The sequence below is a fragment of the Globicephala melas genome, chromosome 4, assembly GCF_963455315.2.
Source record: "Globicephala melas chromosome 4, mGloMel1.2, whole genome shotgun sequence".
Lineage (NCBI taxonomy): Eukaryota > Metazoa > Chordata > Mammalia > Artiodactyla > Delphinidae > Globicephala > Globicephala melas.
The window spans coordinates 51,866,919-51,887,731 of NC_083317.1; the positions used below are offsets into that span (position 1 = coordinate 51,866,919).

General features: G+C 40.5%; 1 pseudogene; it reads left to right on the top strand.

The window, feature by feature from the left end:
• Positions 1-8,009: 8,009 nt before the first annotated feature.
• On the top strand, positions 8,010-9,515 carry LOC115855699 (calcium-binding mitochondrial carrier protein SCaMC-2 pseudogene; annotated as a pseudogene).
• Positions 9,516-20,813: the final 11,298 nt, after the last annotated feature.

Consider the following 20,813-nt stretch of genomic DNA (forward strand, 5'->3'; position numbering starts at 1 on the left):
TACCTCATGTAGTATAATCTCTGTCTTCAAATTGAGGAGATGAAGAAATGAGATGAGATTAGAAAGAGATATGTAATCAGTATGGTAGATAATATTTACTACAAGGATATAGTCAAGAGGCAGGCAGGTGTTAAAATGAGCCATTGTCTAGAACAGTAAGTTACTTAAACACCTTTGCGATTTTTAGAAGGAGAAACACCAACTTTATTCTGTTTTCAAAGGTGAGATATCAACTACTTAGGAAACTAAAAATTCTAACTTCAGGTCCTTGGATCTTAAACTTAGAAGTCTGACATAAAAAAAGAAATAACTCTCTTACAAAACATGCATTTGTATATTTGAATATGCAAATGATTAGTAATTAATAATTTATTGGAAGTAGTCTAAAGATCATTGCTTTGTTCTATATATTGATCTAAAAATCATTGCTTTATCTTATGCATGAATTAAGTCCTGGAAAAAGGATGAAAAAAAGTCTCAATATTTAATATTGCTGCAAAATTTTACAAATTGCCATCCAAGGAGTACAAGCAAATAATGATAATATCTACCATAATATGGTGGCTAATATCTTTCTAATTTTACTAACACCATACCTAGGTATTTTTCAAGACAGGTATTATTTTCTTAATTTTATAAACCATAACCAATAAACCTACAGTAAGAAATAGAGTCAGAATTGCGTCATGAGGTTTCTTTGTTCCTTTTTCTCTCTCTTTTTTTATTATTGTCAAACCCAGCAAACAGCCTCATACAGGGTGTAAATAGTCCACAAATACCATTCCAGGGTTTCTTTTAATTCCCTTTACCTGATTCAAATAAGAGAGGTCAAACATGAAAGAAGATCTCTCATAGGCTACTGTATACCTTCACACTGTTCTTTCAGGTGATCATGAACTATTGCCTTAACACTCCATTCATTTATTATTCAATTCCATCTGTCCATTCACTCATTCATTCAATCCAATAGGGAAATAGCCATAGTCAGGGCATTTATAGTTCTTGTCGTCACAGAGTTTATAACTTAACGGAGGATATCGAGGAATGAAAAGCTGGTGCAGCACAATAAGCCCTGTGATAAGAGAATTTGAGACTTGAGCAGTATGAAAGGCTTCCCAGAGAAAACAGACTTGAAGAGGAGTGCATTTAGTCTTGGCAGAAAAAAAGAAAAAGAGTCCTGCCCCTTGTGCCCCACTGTTGAGTATAACTTAGCTCAGTCAGTAGTATCCCCAAACTCTACTGCCCTCTACCCATTCATTTGGTGGTCCTAATCAATAGACCATTTGATAATCTCATTAATGTAACTGAATGGTCCTCTAGAGAGCATACAAATTTACACAGAGAAAATGTTTTAAAAGCAGAATCTCCAAAATGTAAAAGATCAGATGAAAATGTGAGTGCTCTGGGGCTTCCAGCCTATGCATATTTGCTTATTCACCTTCATTTTACCAGAGTAGGACAGACTTCGTAAAGTTGCTCATCCTGATATAGGTATTATACTAATACCATTCTCTAGATAAGGATGTGCACAGGGTGAAGAATAATAAAGGCATAAAGTCAGGATGGATTTTAATTCCTGGTCCTTGAGAATTCCATTAAGCTATATGGTTTCCCACAACCATGATTCTACCAGTCAATTACACTAATAGTGTAAAGGAAACAACCAAACCACACTATTAAAGTAACAAATAAGTGTTTCTGTTTAAGGGAATGAAATGAACTTTAAAAACAGAAACTATTATATATGAAAGTACGTATTTCATAGAGATTTTTGTGGTATTTTCTAAGTATGAAAGTATTAAATTTATCCTCAAATAATAACAGAGGGGGTACTTAATACATCCATATTAGAAAAAGATGGATAAATGGAAAGATAAATAATGTATTTATTTATTTAACATCTATTGGATACTATATTCCTAGTACTATTTCAGATATGAGTCAGTCCTCTAAGGTGTCTGCTCTCAAGAAAATGAGCTCTGTGGACCTGGGAGAGGAATGAGGGGGCCAGTGTGTCTGGAATATGCTGGGAAAAATAATACAGGATGAGCTTGGAAACATAGGCAGGTACCAAGTAGTGCGTGATCTTATAAAGCCAAGGTACTCATTTTAAGAGCTAAACACTAACATAATATAATTTATGATTTTAAAAAATCATTCAGCTTACTGTCAGGTTTACAGTGAGAAAGTGTAGAAATGAGACTAGTAAAGCGTCTTGCTGGTAGGAGGTATCGGTAGTTCAGGTTACGGTGATATCTGAGCAGACAGAAGAGAGTATAGATTCCAACTAGGCTTATATGTTTGAAAATGGTACTAGCTGATGGACAACGTGTGAAAGTTAAAGGGAAGATAAATCAAGGGGTTGAGTAACTGATTAGATGATATCATTTACTGAGCTCAAAAAGACAGAGCACAGCATACTTGGGGAAAATCAAGGGTTCCATTTTGGCCATATTAACTTTGAAATGCCTGTTAGACATTTGAGATGAGGCCATTGGATATATAATCTGGAGATGCAAACTGGAGAATATATATATATATAGTGAGAGAGAGAGAGAGAGAGAATAGACAAGATTAGAGAGACATGTAGCATGTAGTTTTGGATGCCTTCCAACATTTAAAGTTTTGGTAGAGAAGGAGTCAGCAGAAAATTGTTAAATAGCCAACAAGGTGGATTAATAGTGAGGTGGGAGAGAAGTCACAGAAACCAAGAATTCCAAGAAGGAAGGAGTTGGGCTTCCCTGGTGGCGCAGTGGTTGAGAGTCCGCCTGCTGATACAGGGGACGCGGGTTCGTGCCCTGGTCCGGGAAGATTCGACATGCCGCGGAGCAGCTGGGCCCGTGAGCCATGGCCGCTGAGCCTGCACATCCGGAGCCTGTGCTCCGCAACGGGAGAGGCCACAACAGTGAGAGGCCCGCGTACCGCAAAAAAATAAAAATAAATAAAAATAAAAATAAGGAAGGAGTCATCAGCTATGCTGAATGCTGCTGAAAAGTCAAGTATGATGGGGACTAGATAAGTGAGCGCTGACTTTGGCATTAAGGGATCATTTGGTAATTTAATAAGCAAAGTTAGTGGTGTACAGACAGTAGCAGGAGTGGAGTGGGAGGATGAGTGAATCTGAAGTGAAGACAGGGAGGTAGTGAGTGTGCACAACTCTTGAGAATTTTTGCTGCCAAAGAGAGCAGAGAAATGAAAAGGCAGCTAAAAGCAGGTGGTGGGATTAAGAGATCTTCCTGTTTTGTATGTGATGTTATATGTACATGTTAAAGTTATCAGTGCATGTTTATATGAATCGTACAGGAGAGGTGGAAAACGTGAAGATTTCATGATTCAGACGAGAGGATAAATCCACGTGGAAGTCCCTGATAGGAACAAGAGTAAAGGGTGCAGGATGCAAGGGGATAAGTTGCAGGACTACCTCCTTGATAGAATAGAAGCAGGGACTCCTTGTCCCTTGTAATAAGTGGAAAAAAGAGAGTATGGTACGCCTATAGAGTATGGACACCTCCTCTAACAGTTTTCAAATCCAACGAGTTCTCAGATGAAGGGTGAGGTGAAGCAGAGATATCTTGAGTGAGCAGGGCTTGATGCATATATTGCAGTGGCCAAGTGCAAAATGAAAATGCAAGGACCTTTGTTGCAAAAGCAGGAAAAAAAGCACTAAAAGTACTCGATATAAACTTTTCCTTTCTTCTGCTTTCTCTCAGCTTGCCATTATGTATTTTCTTTGTCATATAATGCCACTCTAAGTAAAGAAAAATTAAAATATTAAATTACTAGCACTTAATTTAAGCATTTCTTTTTATATTGTACAATGCCAGTTTTAACTGGAAATATAAAGGCACTAACTCATTTAAAGAATTACTGAAATTATACAATTTGTATTCCAGAGTTAATCCCTGGAGGGTGCCTCAAAATGACTAGAAAAGACAATGAAAACTAGATTCAGGAAGGTTGGAAGGCAGAAAAGATGCCCTGCCGGGCATTGAGTCAGCAGGGGGAGTGCTCCCTTGGGAACTGGTATACTCATGGGGCCAGTGCAAACACTTATTTGTGCCTAGGGGCCCCTGCTTGTGGCTCAGGACATACGTGCTGGGCAACTTTTCCTGCCTGCTGCTAGACTGATATATTGCAACCTGAAGCAGGGGAGGGGTGGTGGTGATCTGGAAAAGTCGAGCCAGGCACCTCCTCTTCCCATAGGCCTGCCGCCCCAACCATGGTGAACAGGCAGTATCCAGGGTCTTTAAATCCCTGTGCATGCACGGATGCATCCTCCATACTCAGGATGCACTGGATCAAGGGTGGGCTACCAGCTTTCTCCCATCCATACCTAGTCTCAGCCTGCCCACCCTCTGGGTGCACGTGTAACTGTCAGCCTAGGGTGAGATGGCTGCCACCGCAACCCATCCAAGGCCTTTGTGTGGGGAGAAGGGCAACAGCAAACAAAGGCCTCTCCCAACTAACACAACCTAGTCGCTGCCCCAGGGAGAGAGTAACATCCTTCCTGGATGGGGAGGCTGGGCAAGGGTATGGGGTGTCAGGGACAGTAGAGGGCATAGAACCCATTCCCAGGAGGCAGGGAGGTGGCAAGAGACAGGATTGAGCACAAACCAAGACTTCAAGGGCCTGCCAACTGCTCCACTGTCTCATAGGACTTCACTTACCAAACGTAAGATCTAAGATAACGTTATTAAGAGTTTCAAGACAACAATGAGAAGCAATCGCAGGCCATTAAGCCAGAGTTCCCTGTGTGGTTTCTGAGCATAGGGCTTTGTGTGTTTGCACTGGCTGTGTATCCATGAAGATGATCCTGTGTGGAAGGATTTGAAAGAGCTCATTGGCTAGGTGCACGTATGTTGGTTTACGCTTTGTAAAGCCAAATCCATTAGCACAGCTTAAATGGGAGACATTTCTCCGTGAATTTTGCATGTTTCTGCATATCTCGCAAGCAGAGGCACTGATTGCCTTGAATTCAAGACCATTTTTTCAAGGACGTCTGGATAGTGAACAGCCTTGAAAGACAGAGATATTGTATTTATCCAAAGCAAAGTGGAAGCATGCTTTTGCCCCTTATGAAAGACCCAGACTACCGAATCTCAGGATTCCCCTCCTGAAAGCAGCTCATGATGTGTGCAGCTGTTATCTAGCCTTCCTCGTGTCTACCTGTGGGACCTGGATCTTAGAGAACTGCCCCTACCCCTACCCCGAAATGCTGACACTCTGGCTACCAGTCAGGCCATCATTCATCTCTGACCTAGGAATTGCATATCTTTTAACAGCATCCATTAATATGTGATAGACTAACTTGTTAGCTAAGGTAAAAATTCTACTTCTTCTTTTCTTTTTTAAAATTTATTTATTTTATTTATTTATTTTTGGCTGCATTGGGTCTTCGTTGCTGTGAGCGGGCTCTCTCTAGTTGTGGCGAGCCAGGGCTACTCTTCGTTGTGGTGTGTGAGCTTCTCACTGCGGTGGCTTCTGTTGTGGAGCACAGGCTCTAGGCACATGGGCTTCAGTAGTTGTGGCACACGGGCTTAGTTGCTCCATGGCATGTGGGATCTTCCTGGACCAGGGATCGAACCTGTGTTCCCTGCATTGGCAGGTAGATTCTTAACCACTGTGCCACCAGGGAAGTCCCAAAATTCTATTTCTTGATACTTTTCCTTCAGTTATGTCCTCTCTGATAAAGACTTTCCAAGAATAATTGAATTCGCAAAATACACTCTAAAATCCAGGTCATTGTCATTCCCCTGTTAGCAGATATAGTAAATGGAAGCATCCTGTCTGGAAAAAAATAAAGCTTCTGACTACTAAAACCGTGATTCACAAAGTGTGTTTCATTGGATCATAATCAGTGATACATACATACACATAAAGTCGCCTATATGATATAAATTCAAAGTAATGTTTTACTACAGAAGTTCTAAGATTAATGAAGAGTGCAAATTTTTTCTTCATACATCAGTAACATTTGAGCATTATTCTCAATAGAAGTGTATGTATTCACATGTAAATTGAATAACTCACTGTTGTGATAATGTTATATACATTATAAAACATAAAAATAAAATGAAATAGAAATATTATAAAAATAAATATTAAAAAATGTTCTCAAGTTTCCTTCCTACCTCCTATTGAATTATCTTGTGCACCCTATGATATTGATGTACCTCATTTGGAGACTGGTGTTTTAATGTGTTTGATATACATTACAAATCTGCAAAAGAAGATGTATTGTGTGCAGAGTGTCTCCAACATTTGTAACCATGGAAGTTTCCCTCTCCACTCCAGGAATCTTTTAAGATGAGTGTTTCTTAAAAGGTGCCTTAAAAATATTGATCTATTCTCCAAAGGTTGCAGACTGGTGACCTAGAGCAGTCTCATTTATTTCAATTGAGTTTGTATGACTTTATTAGCAATGTAGCTAGTCTCCAGTTTACCTACTCATAGTACTTCTGTTTACCTTAGAAATCTCCTTTACTCATTCATCTATCTAACATGTAAAGTTCTTTTAGTTTTTTTGTTTGTTTTTTTTTTGCGGTACGCGGGCCTCTCACTGTTGTGGCCTGCGCTGTTGCGGAGCACAGGCTCCGGACGCGCAGCCTCAGCGGCCATGGCTCACGGGCCCAGCCGCTCCGCGGCATGTGGGATCTTCTCGGACCGGGGCACGAACCCGCGTCCCCTGCATCGGCAGGCGGACTCTCAACCACTGTGCCACCAGGGAAGCCCTCTTTTAGTTTTTTACCACCACTTGGACTGGTGTTAAACATCACATGAAGTTCAGTGGGAAGCTTCACGGTCTTTGAGGAGCATAATTTCCTCAGAGTGAACAGATAATTTTGGCCAGGGAGAGTAGGTGATAGCTTACTTGAGTTGGACCTACACCAAATTGTTGTGCAGGGTAAGAGAACAGTTAATGTCCCTCCCCACTACTGTTTTAGGATTTTTTGTGCCAAAAACAGGATATTTATGATTTTAACATTACAGCTTTAGCCTATGGCTGAGCTTGGGGAAGACAGTTGCTGGCTGATACAATAATTAAAGAATAAGAGACATTAGTTTGTCATTTCTCTTTTGTCACCAACCCCATCAGCAAGAGACAAATTTTTCACACAAATTAAAAATGTTAAGTTTACTTCAGAGTTATCTTATTGGATTTCAAATCAGCTTAGAAAAGAAAAGAAAATTTAAATATTTCTCAAATTCTTACAATGAGGGTAAATTAAACATTTCAGAGTATAATAACTGAATCATATTAATCCAGTGAAATTTGCATTGTTTCTGTGATCCAGTGAAAGAAAGGCAAGAAGAGAGAAAGAAATTACACAAACAACAGGGTTAGTGCCTTCTTTTACTTGAAACGTTTTCAAATGTTAGCAAGAAAGGGAAACATTTTGCAAGGTTTTGTGCCAACTGGAATTGTACTGACATTCATTCTATTCCCACAGGGAAAGAGTGGATGAGACAGTAATTGATTTCTTCCAAGAGGATCCATCACCCATGACTCTCACTGTTCTTATACATCATTAGTCAGACAAAAGAAAGTTTCCTAATGGGGTTTTAGATTCTCTTGAATCAAAAAAAAAAAAAAAAAAATGCATTTCCAGATCTTTTAATTATTAAATTTCAAAATTGTATGATACATCATGTTTTTGTTATTCTCAACTAACCGATAAAGAGAGTCATTTAGCATGAAATTTAATTAAAAAGTGGAACTAATATTGGACAGAATCAAAATAGAAGGTCTAATGAATAAGGTATCTAGAATGAAGTTTTTGCCATAGGTACAGCACAGTTATGGAGTGGTCAAAATAGTGTAATTTAATTACCCTACATAGGGGAATGTATTGGAGGCAGATGAAAGATAAGACATTTAAATGACTGAGCACCCGGAAGCTGCCCATTCCGCCAGCTTGCCGGCACCTGGAGTCCACGCTACTGGACTAAGGACACCTGCGTGTCTTCCGCGCTCTCCCCGCTGGCCCGTCACCCCTGCCTCGCGCCCGATGGTGAGCAGTGTGTTGTGCCGCTGTGTGGCTTCCCCGCTGCCGGACGCCGCAGCCACCGCCTAGCCGTCCGCCTCATCGCCAGCGTCCGTGGACCCTTGCGGCGGCACCGTCTGCGGGGGCCCGGACCACCGGCTGCGCCTTTGGAGCCTTTTCCAGACTCTCGAAGTCAACCGCGAAGGCCGCCTGTGTGTCAACGACCTGACCATGGGACTTCGGCTCCTGGGACTGCACCGCACAGAGGGCGAGATCCGGAAAATTGTACAAGCTGGCGACAAAGACCTCAATGGGCAACTAGACTTTGAAGAGTTTGCCCGTTATTGCCAAGATCACGAGAAGAAACTGAGGCTGGTATTCAAGAGTTTGGACAAGAAGAATGATGGATGGATCGACGCGCAGGAGATCATGCAGTCCCTGCGGGACCTGGGAGTCAAGATATCTGAACAGCAGGCAGAAAAAATCCTCAAGAGCATGGACAAGAATGGTACGATGACCATCGACTGGAACGAGTGGCGAGACTATCGCCTCCTGCATCCCGTGGAAAACATCCCTGAGATCATCCTGTACTGGAAGCATTCCACGATCTTTGATATGGGTGAGAATCTGACGGTCCCCGATGAGTTCACGGCGGAGGAGAGGCAGACAGGGATGTGGTGGAGACACCTGGTGGCTGGCGGTGGGGCGGGGGCTGTATCAAGAACCTGCACGGCCCCCCTGGACAGACTCAAGGTGCTCAGGCAGGTCCACACCTCCCGCAGGAACAACATGTGCATCGTGGGTGGCTTCACCCAGATGATTCGAGCAAGAGGGGCCAAATCACTCTGGCGGGGCAACGGCATCAACGTCCTCAAAACTGCCCCCGAGTCGGCCATCAAGTTCATGGCCTATGACGCAGATCTAGTGTCTCATTGGGAGTGACCAAGAGACTCTGAAGATTCGCGAGAGGCTTTTGGCAGGGTCCTTGGCAGGGGCCATCGCCCAGAGCAGCAGCTACCCGATGAGGTCTTGAAGACCCGCATGGCCCTGTGCAACACAGGCCAGTACTCGGGCATGCTGGACTGTGCCAGGAAGATCCTAGCCAGAGAGGGCATGGCTGCCTTCTACAAAGGCTATGTTCCCAACATGCTGGGGATCATCCCCTACGCTGGGATAGACCTGGCCGTCTACGACATGCTCAAGAATGCCTGGCTGCAGTGCTATGCAGTGAACAGCGCACACCCCAGAGTGTTTGTGCTCCTGGCCTGTGGCACCGTGTCCAGCGCCTGTGGCCAGCTGGCCAGCTACCCACTGGCCCTGGTCAGGACCCGGATGCAGGCCCAAGCCTCCATTGAGGGCTCTCCGGAGGTGACCATGATCAGCCTCTTCAAACAGATTCTGTGGACCGAGGGGGCCTTTGACCTGTACTGGGGGCTGGCCCCCAACTTCAGGAAGGTGATTCCAGCCGTGAGCATCAGCTACATGGTGTACGAGAACCTGAAGATCACCCGAGGCGTGCAGTCGCAGTGACGGGAGGGAGGCCAGCCTGCCCACGGACTCGCTGATCCTGGGCCTGCAGCCCCGGGGTGTGTAGCCATCTCATTCTGTGAATGTGCCAACACTGAGCTGACTTAAGCCAAGCTGTGAAAACCCTATAGGATGCACCTGCAAGGGTGGGGGCAGAGCCGGCAGGCCCACGGTGTATGTCCTGCTGACCCTGGCTGACCCTCGTGTCCATCCCAGGGAAGACCTATGGGTGTTCCTCAGGGTCCAGGGCTCAGCAGAACACAGGCTCGCACGTGTGGGGACAGGACGTTTCCTGTGGTGCCTGCCGAATAGCTGGGCTGGGAAGCTGGCTTAGTTCTTCCATCGCGACCTCGCAGCCAGACCATTGGCGCAGGGCACCTTCGGGCCCACCTTGCTTCCTTCCTTGCTGCTGTTTTAAATGGTAGGAGGAGGGCCCGCAGCCCACTCCCCACGCTGCTCCTCTCCGCTCAGTCCATGGGGAAGGGTAATTCTACCCGACCTCAGCCTGACTTCCCAACTGGCAGCGCAGCCACTGGTAGGGAAGAGGGAGGAGTCTGGCTTCTGAGCTGCCCTGCAGATGGGCACCTGGATCCCCATGTGCATGACGAGGGCAAGGCTGCCTGGCGTCCTGGCGCGTGGCTTCATGGGTCCTGGGACCCAGAGGGCCTCTGCTGCCTGCTGCTGGGGGCTCTTGGGGCTCTGAGCTGGCCCCGGCCTCTGTCAGGACTGGCACCAGCTCAGAACTAACTCCCTCTCCCTCCCCGCTGGCATGAGGGCAGTGGGCATTGTGTTGAAGCAAGAAGGGCAGTTTCTGCCCTGAGTCTGCACGCCCTGGTGAGAGAAGGAAAAGGCGTTCAAGGCCTTAATTATGTATTGTTGGAAAAGACAAGCTGGACAAATGTACAAGTTCTGTTCTTCCAGAGGGAAGACAAAGAGAGCCAATGGCTTGGTCAACTGCATTAAAGTCTGTTTCTGACACCCTGGGGGTTCGTGTCCAATCCCAACTGGGGCAAAGTGGGACCAGCCTCACATTCCAGTGATGCAACGTATCACGCTGCTTGGAGCCTATTTATTTCATATTTATTTGAACAGAGTTATGTCCTAACTATTTTTATAGATTTGTTTAATTAATAGCCTGTCATTTTCAAGTTCATTTTTTACTCATATTAATGTTCCTGGTTGACTGCACCTTCCCATCACCTGTGAGGTGAGGAGGGGGCCGTGGGAGTGACCCTTCTTGATGCTGCATCGTGTCTGTCCAAAGAAATTCCTCTCGGAACTGGTGACAGAAGAAAGGCAAGAAGGCAGAAGGGCCCTGATCATGGAGAGACAGTCCTTTGGCGGGTCAGGGCAGGACCAGCACCTAGGAAGCCTTAGGATCTGAGTGTTTGATCAGGGGGCAGGAAGAGTGGGGGAAATCTCAACCCTGTTGAAGATGGAAGTCCAAATCATTTCCTGGACTGGGAGGGATTTCTTTATTCACCCTTTTTGAAGGGCGAGGAAGTGAGGTGCCTATCACTGTGAGTTTGGGGTGGGGGCCAGAGGAGAGGGAGGCCGGCTCCCCACCCGCACCTGTGAAGTGGGCTCCCTCTGTCCTGGGCCCCCCTCTACCCCCACTCAATAACACTGGTCAACGTGTCACACAACAGTCACACTTCCATTCACTGGAATGGCCTGATGAGAACAATTTAAATAGGATGCAAAGATCAATGCAAGATTTATTGTTATATGTAAATAGAGTTATAACTGGAATTGGTGACAAAGCAAATTAAGAAAGAATTGGAAGTTGTCATTTAAAACACCCTTGTAATAAAGGTGTTTCAGAGATGAAAAAAAATAAATGATTGAGCAGTAAACAGGATAAGGTAGACATAGAAATTGTCCATCATAAGTGTTTTTAGTTCATATCCAGATTTCTCTCTTAAACCTTCAAGACTTTAAGAGGGCCTGTTCGGTCTTCTCTAACTTACTGTAGCACTTGAACTGGAAAACTATAGTAAACCACTGAAAGGAATTAGAGCCAGAGATGATGATAAGCATGCAGTCTCACATTCAACAAAAAAAAAATCAATAACTTGCATTAGGTTTTAAATGGTTCCTGTTTATACCCAGTAGAACCTCAGAAAGGAGAGTGCAAAATCTTATCATCTTACCAGCGTGCATTCTCTCTCTGCTGTTTTCCCTTTCTCTCTCTCTCTCTCTCTCTCTCTCTCTATATATATATATATATATATTTTTTTTTATATTATGTCTTAGTGGGAGCAAGATACAATCCTCTCTGAAGCTGGCATCACAATGTATTTTTGTGGGCTTCTACTTATGGCAGGCTTACATGGCCTAGGATGAAGAATCATATACGGTAGAGCCACTTGTCTATAACAAAGTACAAAGGCGGGGGGTAGAAGCAAGATATCAGTTGAACAGTAGGACTTTCATTTCAAGATCTATTTCTTGAAGTGTAGAACACTGGCTCTCTCTTTTTTTTGCTCATGCTGCTAAGGTGGTAACTAAATTAATAATTTGATTGCAAGGTATGAAGTTTATTAATAAGGAGCATGGGAGTGGCAAATAAGAACGAGATTACAGAACAGTGCTGATAGTAGTTAGTATCAAGCATTAAAGCCACACCCTCTGCACAATTAAATTCAGTGCTGAACATTTGGAAACAATAGAAGCTAATAAAAAATTGGCTTGGCCTTCCCAAAGTGAGGGAAATGCAAAGCTATGTAGATACTTTCAAAGCTATATAAATCTTTGGAAGTGATGATAGCAGAACTCAGGGCAATGGGCTCATGATTAAACTGACATGAAGCATCTCCAGCTGGAATAATGCAATTCCAAAAAGCAATGTTAGTAGCACTGACTGGGCAGCCAAGGACTGATCTATTCTGGTTCAAATACTGAACACCCTGATTTGAGTTTCTAACTTTGCTCCTCAAAGAGGTGTCAAAATGATTGTAACAATGTTGATTTTCTTCTTCTTTTCCCTACCCTGTAGCCACAAGCATAAGTTCCATCCACAGTATAAGAATGTATGTTTACAATTATAATTCCTGAGTTTGGGAACACTGTTCCTATGTTTCTTACTTAAGAGAGTATCTGAGTAACCCAAACTCTGAACACTATCCGTACCGAATGTCCATGTTAACTCAGGCAGTCCTAACTTTATTTCATCTCAGCATAGCTATTTTCTGCTGATGAATTAAATAGCAAAATGTTGTTTCAGGTTGTGTTTTAAGGTTGTGCCCTAGAGAGAAATTCAAGAATCAGTTTAGTCAACAGAGCTGCATTTCCTAGCCTACATTTGATTGAATGTGTTCTGTCCACAAAGTGCTTTGGAGCAAAGATGGTAGGTGATATATAATAACTAAATAGACAGAACTATATTGGGGCATTTAGGGTGGGAAACAGAAGAAACATGCCCATTTATAGATGTTGCCATCAGGCTGTTCGAAGGGAAACTGGTACAAAACGTGTTGTCAATAAGAGCAGATTCAATAACTCATTGTTATGAATATAAGCCAAAATCAATCACTTGGGGAAATATCATTTTTAAATGTTTATTTGATCATCAGGTTTAATACCCAAAGTAGCCATATTTATTAATTTCCTTTCTCCACATCAGTTTTTATCCCATTTTAGTCTTCTACATCAATAATATGTAGAAGTACACATTACCTCCTTTCAACAAATTTAAATTGCTGATAATCTCTAAAACTGCCAGGAATAGAACTATCCTGTTGATACCCATCAGCCCAGAATTAGTGGAAATAATATTATTATTTTAAGTCACTAAGTTTTGGGGGTGACTTTTATGTTGCAACATATATCTAAAAACTTAACATAGAAATAAATAAAACATTTTGAAATTTGTTCAGATTTTAAAAAATGTTTCACATTGATAAAATGTGACCTCCCAAATTAATATTACAGCTCAGTCTCCCACAATATATAGATGGAAAAAATCATACACACACACACAATGCCCACACATATACTCATTCTCACACACACACTATATTATTAAACAGAACTAACTCAAACATTAAAAGAATAATAAATACTACAAGTAAGAGTGGTTCATCCCAGCAAAGCAAGTGCAATGCTAGGAGTATGATGGAGATCTGAATAATGAGGCATTCTCACATATAATCAGAGGGGGAATAAACTGAAACAGCCTTTGGGAAGGCAATATACCAATATCGAAATTTAACATACATATGCTTTTTTATCTAGTAATTCCATTATTAGGTACTTATCTGATGGGAAGGCTGAAATAAAACTATGGCCTAGAACTTCCCTGGTGGCGCAGTGGTTAAGAATCTGCCTGCCAGTGTGAGGGACAGGCAGATCCCACATGCTGCAAAGAAACAAAGCCCGTCGTCACAACTACTGAGCCTGCGCTCTAGAGCCCGCGAGTCACAACTACTGAGCCCATGTGCCACAACTATTGAAGCCCGTACACCCAGAGCCCGTGCTCCACAAGAAAAACAACTGCAATGAAAAGCCCATGCACCTCAACGAAGAGTAGCCCCCGCTCACAGGAACTAGAGAAAGCCTGCGCACAGCAACGAAGACCCAACGCAGCCAAAAATAAATAAATATGGCCTAATATATACAAGATAGACTATTGATTGTGGCATTGTGTGTAAGAGTTAAAAACTGAAAAATAAAATCTAAATATCCATAAATAAGAAAATGATTGATTTATTTTTAAAATCCTTATTAGGCAGAAGTTTACAAAGAATTAAATAAGTGCTTAATATCTCTAAGATGGATGAACTGAAGGAAAAAAGTATGTTATAAAATGATATAGAATGCAGTGAGTTGTTGATACTATCTGTATAAAAGGTGTATATGCCTTTTCTTGAATTTGCATACAAAATTTTAAGAAAGAAACACAAGAAAACATTAAAGATATTACAGTAATTAATTTGGTTAGTGGGATGGGGAAAGATGAGAGAGAAGAGAGAAGTTTACTATTTATATTAAACATTTCTATTTGTCTTTGTTATATTCAAGAATAAATGATTGATAGATAGATAGATAGATAGATAGACAGACATTCCATGTTTATGCATTGATCTCAGCACTTTCTGATGTATTTACTTATTTTCCTCAAGTACCTCCTGTCATCATTTTTGTTAGGTAGGCAAGGGTTTTTCATAGTATCTCTCTTTTAATAGAATTTAACAGATTTTATTAAATTTCTTTATCTATTAAAAGAGAGACAATACAAATGTGTACTTATGAAACAATTATTTCACTTCTAGAAATATACTTTAAGACAATGTTTTGTAAACTATAATTTTATTAATTAGTGGGTGGGGAAAGCAATTTATCAAGTAAAAATCAACATTTTATGTAGAACAGAATAGAACAGAATAGAATAGAATAGACTCAAACAAGAAAATACAAAGTTCATGAGATGTAGAAAGGGTGAGAACTGTGTTGGGAAGATTTTGATGTATATGAGCATATGTTTGCACATGCATGGATTGTGTTGAATACTCACAACTTAAGGTTTTACCTTTAAATAATGAACCAGGAGCCAGCCACAAGCATGCTGCTACTTTGCCATAGATTGTGATTATTGACTGAGTAGACTGTACTACCCTGTGCCCTGTTTGCTTTATGTATTTCAGTGCTATGTTACTTGGTGCTAAGTGAGAACTTAAAACTCTAACAACAAGAAAAAGCTTAATAACTTACCAAAGCATAATTTTTGGAGCCCTTTACAGAGTTGAAGCCACAAGGAAACTTGATAACCTATATTTCAAAACGAAAAAAGCCCCTTTGAGGAGTAAAGCACATGGCTTCATTTTGTGTAGTACAAGACAGGAAGAGAGGAAGAAGGTAGTCTCCATAAGAGCAAGTAAGAGGGAAACAACTGAAATTTGACAAATTAATAGACTCACTGTGAGCTAGTTTAACAGTTTAGAATACTTGGCAGACTCAAATGTAAGGGAAATTTTCATCCATTCTCCAGGTCTTTTTCACAGGCCTCCATAGGGTCCTCACAGAAAATTAGTGGCAAAGCAGAAGACCTGTGAATGCCATCTGGGTGGTGTGGACATCAAGGGTTGAAGTAGGTTTGAGAGTTGAGTAGCAGCACCTAGAGGCACCGTTCATGCTTCAGGACTCTTATAAGTATGAGATGGTGATCAGTGGCCACTGTAGGACAGGCACAGAATCTGCCCTTGTCTTGGAACCTTCTCTATACGAGACAAGTCTGCTGTTAGGGAAGCTGCGGAAGACCTCCTATTCACCAAGACTTGCCATGACGCTTGGCAAGATCAACTACCACTGGGTTAGGCCTGTACTAACAGGCAAAAGCCATCTGCCAGTGGGAGAGAGGCAGGATACCTAAACATGTTCAAGAGCCTGCACTGATACAAGCAGAATTCATTGCAATGGGGGAGGAGAGAAGGGTTCAGGAAACATTTTTATGGAGGGAGAATTGGTTGTTTGCCTCTAGGGGAGGAGCAGAAATACTGAGAAAGTCTCAGCATTACACTTTACTTGAAATGTTATAATATTTGAAAGTAGACTCTTATGAATCCAAGATCTATATTATAAAAGTGTAGAGGTTCCTTAAAACACTAAAAATAGAGTTACCATATGATCCAGCAATGCACTCCTGGGCATATATCTGGAAAAGATGAAAACTCTAATTCAAAAAGATATGTGCACCCCGATGTTCATGGCAGCACTATTTACAATAGCCAAGACATGGAAGCAACCAAAATGTCCATCAACAGATGAATGGATGCAGAAGATGTGGTATATATATACAATGGAATATTATTCATCCATAAAAAAGAATGAAATAATGCCATTTGCAGCAACATGGATGGACCTAGAGATTATCATACTAAATAAGTCAGACAGAGAAAGACAAATCATATGATACCACTTATATATGGAATCTAAAAGAAAATGATACAAATGAACTTATTTACAAAACAGAAATAGATTCAGAGACATAGAAAACAAACTTATGGTTACCAAAGGGGAAAGCTCGGGGTGGGGGATAAATTAAAAGGTTGGGATTAACATATATACATCACTATGTATAAAATAGATGAACAACAAGGACATACTGTATAGCTCAGGGAACTATGTTCAATATCTTGTAATAACCTATAAGGAAAAATAATCTGAAAAAGAATATATATAACTGAATCACTTTGCTCTATACCTAAAACATTGTAAATCAACTCTACTTCCATTTAAAAATAAATAATTTTAAAAAAACTGTATTTTTTAAAAAGGTCTATATTGTAAACACTAGAGCATACTTTCTCAACCTTGGCACTATTGACATTTTGAGCCAGATAATTTTTTGAGCCAGATACTGCCCTTGTATTACAGTATGTTTAGTAGGATTCCTGACCTCTGCTGTCTAGATGTCAGTAGCATCCCCCAGTTGTGACAGCCAAAAAGGTCTCCAGTATTGTCAAATAGTCACAGATGTAGAGACCCACTGGCCTAGATCAATTAGATAGATAGAAGGATAGAGAGATAGATAGATAGATAGATAGATAGATAGAGTTTAACCATAAGCTAATAAAGAAGATAAAATTGAATCATAAAAATAGTCAATTTTTAAAGAGGCAGGAAAGAGAAAAAAGGAACATAGATGGGTCAAAGAGAAAATAAATAACAATATAGTATTATTTAATGATTTAAGCACCCCCAAATAAAAGTTAAGAATTGTATTCCCATTTAATCTCAAAGCACCTCTCCAAAGTTTGCATTCTGGGTGTCTCACATATCAGTGAAGGTGTGATGATACCTAATCCTCATCCCTGAACTCCTTGTTTTCCCCTCTGTATAGTTCCCCACCTAGAGTAATGACCTCACATTTTTAAATAGATCACTTAACTCTTCAACAAAAATTCAGGGCTTAGTACCATCCGTCAAAAAAAAAAAAAAAAGTAATTTTTTGTTTTGCTAATAGGTGTTTTATTTATTCCAGGTTCACTTCTTAAGATGAATTTTGACATTACATCATCTGCTTTTCCCATAGGATCCATACAGAGCTTAATGAGGACAGGGAACTTAGTTTGTTTTGTTCAATAATCATGTTCAAGTATTTAGAATAGCGCCTGGGACAGTGCCTGGAACATAGAACTCAAGGAAAAATATTTGTTGAATGAATGAATAATTGAAATTATACGGTAATAGGTATTTAATTTCCCCTTGAATTCTATCTGCCACTTCCTTATAAAGAAAAGACTTTACCTCTCATTTTATGGTTTTTGTTATAATTTTTATCCCCATTACAGATAAAATAAAGATTAACTTATTGACGTATATTTTTGAGTACAAATTATTATCCAAAACATAGTTATCATTGCCTAGAAAGAATGTACTTTTTGAAAAATTCAGAATACAATATTCCAGCCCTCTAAGAAACTAAAACTTATTTATGGGATACAAAACACTGAATATGTCTAGAGAATAGCTACAATATATCAGTCAGTAGAGAACAATCTACTATAAAAATGAAAGATGTGATGTGAGTGTTATAGAGAGTGAATCCAGGGAGAATTCCTAGAAAGTTATTTTTTGAATAAAATGTTGAATAAGGTGTTGGAACATGGGTTATCAGCTCAGAAAACAAAGGGTATTCTCTAAAGAATAAAAAGCTGACACTAAACATAAGACAATTTAAGCAAATTTTGTTAGAGTGGAGCAAAATATTAGGAATGAAAAACAAAAAGAAAATATGGAAGCATAAGAAAAATTATAGAAATTCAATGCTAAGGTGAGAATATGAGGGAGTTTGCCAATAAATTCAAATACATGGAATTAGAATTTAGAATTGAATTAACAATATCTTCTAAATTGTTTACTAAATGTCATTAAGATTCTTCTTAAATATATAGCCTTGGGGCACAGTAAGTCAATTCATTTATACATTCTTCTACACCAAACAATGATGAATATATATGAAAAGTGAAATTCTAAAAGAAAAACATGCCTTAAAACTATCGTAACTCTCTCTGTAAGCAAGAAATGTAACAAAATTATGCATTACTGAGTCGAAATGAGCCATGCACAGGCTTGCTAGTCTCCAGTTCAGAAAAATGCAGTGGCAGATGGGAATTCAGCTCCTGCAGGGTCACAGGGGTTAAAGTCCTGAATACAGGACAGGAAATCAGATGCCAGTGTTTAACAGCTCAAGATCTGAAGGAAATCTGCTTGGGTTCGGCTCCACCACTAACTAACTAGCTATGACCCTGGGTAAAATGGGGAAGTTAATAACTATTCCATAGGAGTTGCATGAGGATAAGTTGAGCTGACACATGTAGGGCACTCAGAAGAGTACCTGGACATCCAGGTACTAGAACCCACCCCTCCTCATTCATTTAAAGATACAGCTCCAGCATTACTCCCCTCCCTTCACATTGAGTTTGTGCTTTCTGCTTTCTGATGGATCATTCCTAACAGCATACAAACATGTTAACCTCACTATCCCTCCAATCTGCTCTCCCATTTCTTTCTCCCCTTTGCAGCAAAACTCTTTGAAAGCATTGCCATATTAAGGTCTCCAGTTCATCTCCTTTTATTATCTTTTAAGCCCACTTCGAGCACTTTTTCACCTCCATAGCCGCAGTGAAATTGCATGTTAAGGTCACTAATGACTTCCTTATGGCTACATCCTAAATTCTCAGTCCCAGTCTTATCTGACCAATGCAACATTTCATACAGCTGATGTTTCCTAATCCTGATAATTTTCCACCCCTTGGCTTCCAAGGCTTTAACCTCTTTTGCTTTTTGCTTCATGGGTTACTCCTTTTCTTTATCTTTTTAGGTTCTCCCTTGTCTCCCAGATTACTTAATGTTGTAGTGATGATGCAGGACTCACTTCTAGGCTGTCTTCTCTTCTGTATCATGCTCACTCCTTTGATGATCTCATCTAGTCTGTGGCTTTTAATTCCAGCTGTATGCTGAAAACTCCCTAATTTATGTATTTTATCCAGATCTCATTCCCAATTCTAATTCTTAAATCCATTTGCTTACTAGACATCTCCACTTTAAAATCTAAAAGACCTTAAACTCAGCAGAACAAAAATTGAACTCCTAATCTCCCCAGCTCCACGCCAGAGACTTACTCTATTGTAGACTTTACCATTACAGTTGATGTCAATTCCAACTTTTCAGTTACTCAAGCAAAAAAAAGAAAAAAGTGGGGGAGGGAAAGAGAGAGAAGAAAACTTTGGTTCATTTTTTTCTAACAAAGCAATAAAATCCATCAGCAAATTCCGTTAGCTATTCCTTCAAAATACATCTGAAATCTGACTACTTCCAGCCATATTCACTGCTACCAACCTAATATGAATCACTTTGTTGGGCTACTCTAAAGCTTCCCTACTACTCCTGCCTTTACACTCTTACAATCTCTTCTCAACACAGCAGCAAGAATGCTTCTTTTAATGCTTATAGCAAATAATCTTATTTCTTACCACCCTTTTAGAGCAAAATTAAGTTCTTACAATGGCCTGCAATGCCCTCAAAATCTACCCCACTTCTTCCCTTTAGAGCCTAAAATCCTACTGCATTTCTCCTGCGAGCAAAATGGACCATCTTACTAATCCTCACGTGTTCTAGGCACACTCCTGCCTAAGAGTGGTTCCCTGAATATGCTTCTCCCGACTCTCCACTGCACTACCTACCTCATCTGCTTCAAGTGTTTGCTCAGATCTCAAATTCTTAATGAGGCCTATCCTACCACTTTATTTAATACTGCCACTTGCAGTGGAATTAAAACTTTATAATTTATTATATATCCCTGTACCCCTGTCACATAGAAATTCATCATAAATTGAGCAAAAAGTGAGCCACTGGTAAAATTAGAATGATAAATTAGAAAAACTAAGCCTTCAGTACATAAGATGCATTAAAGCAGGGGGTGATGAGACATAAGTGAACTAGGTGAGAGGTTCTTGGAAAATCATAGCAAAGTACTGAATTAGTGCGGAGGCGGTGAAATAACTGTCAGAGCAGAAATGCAATAGATATTGGGGAAGTAGATATGGCAATTCACTGGATGTTTTCAAAATACAGACATTAAAATTTTGGATAAATACGGAAAGGAAGTAGTCATTAGCTATTCATTTAACCTTGATTAATTTGTCCTAACTAGTATGATTTTACTAGACATTACTAGACATTTACTAGACATTTTACTAGGACATTAATTTGTCCTAACTAGTATGATTTTACTAGAAATGTATGCATATACACATGGAATTATTTTGTCAGTGCTCTACAATACTGACAACTTGAAAT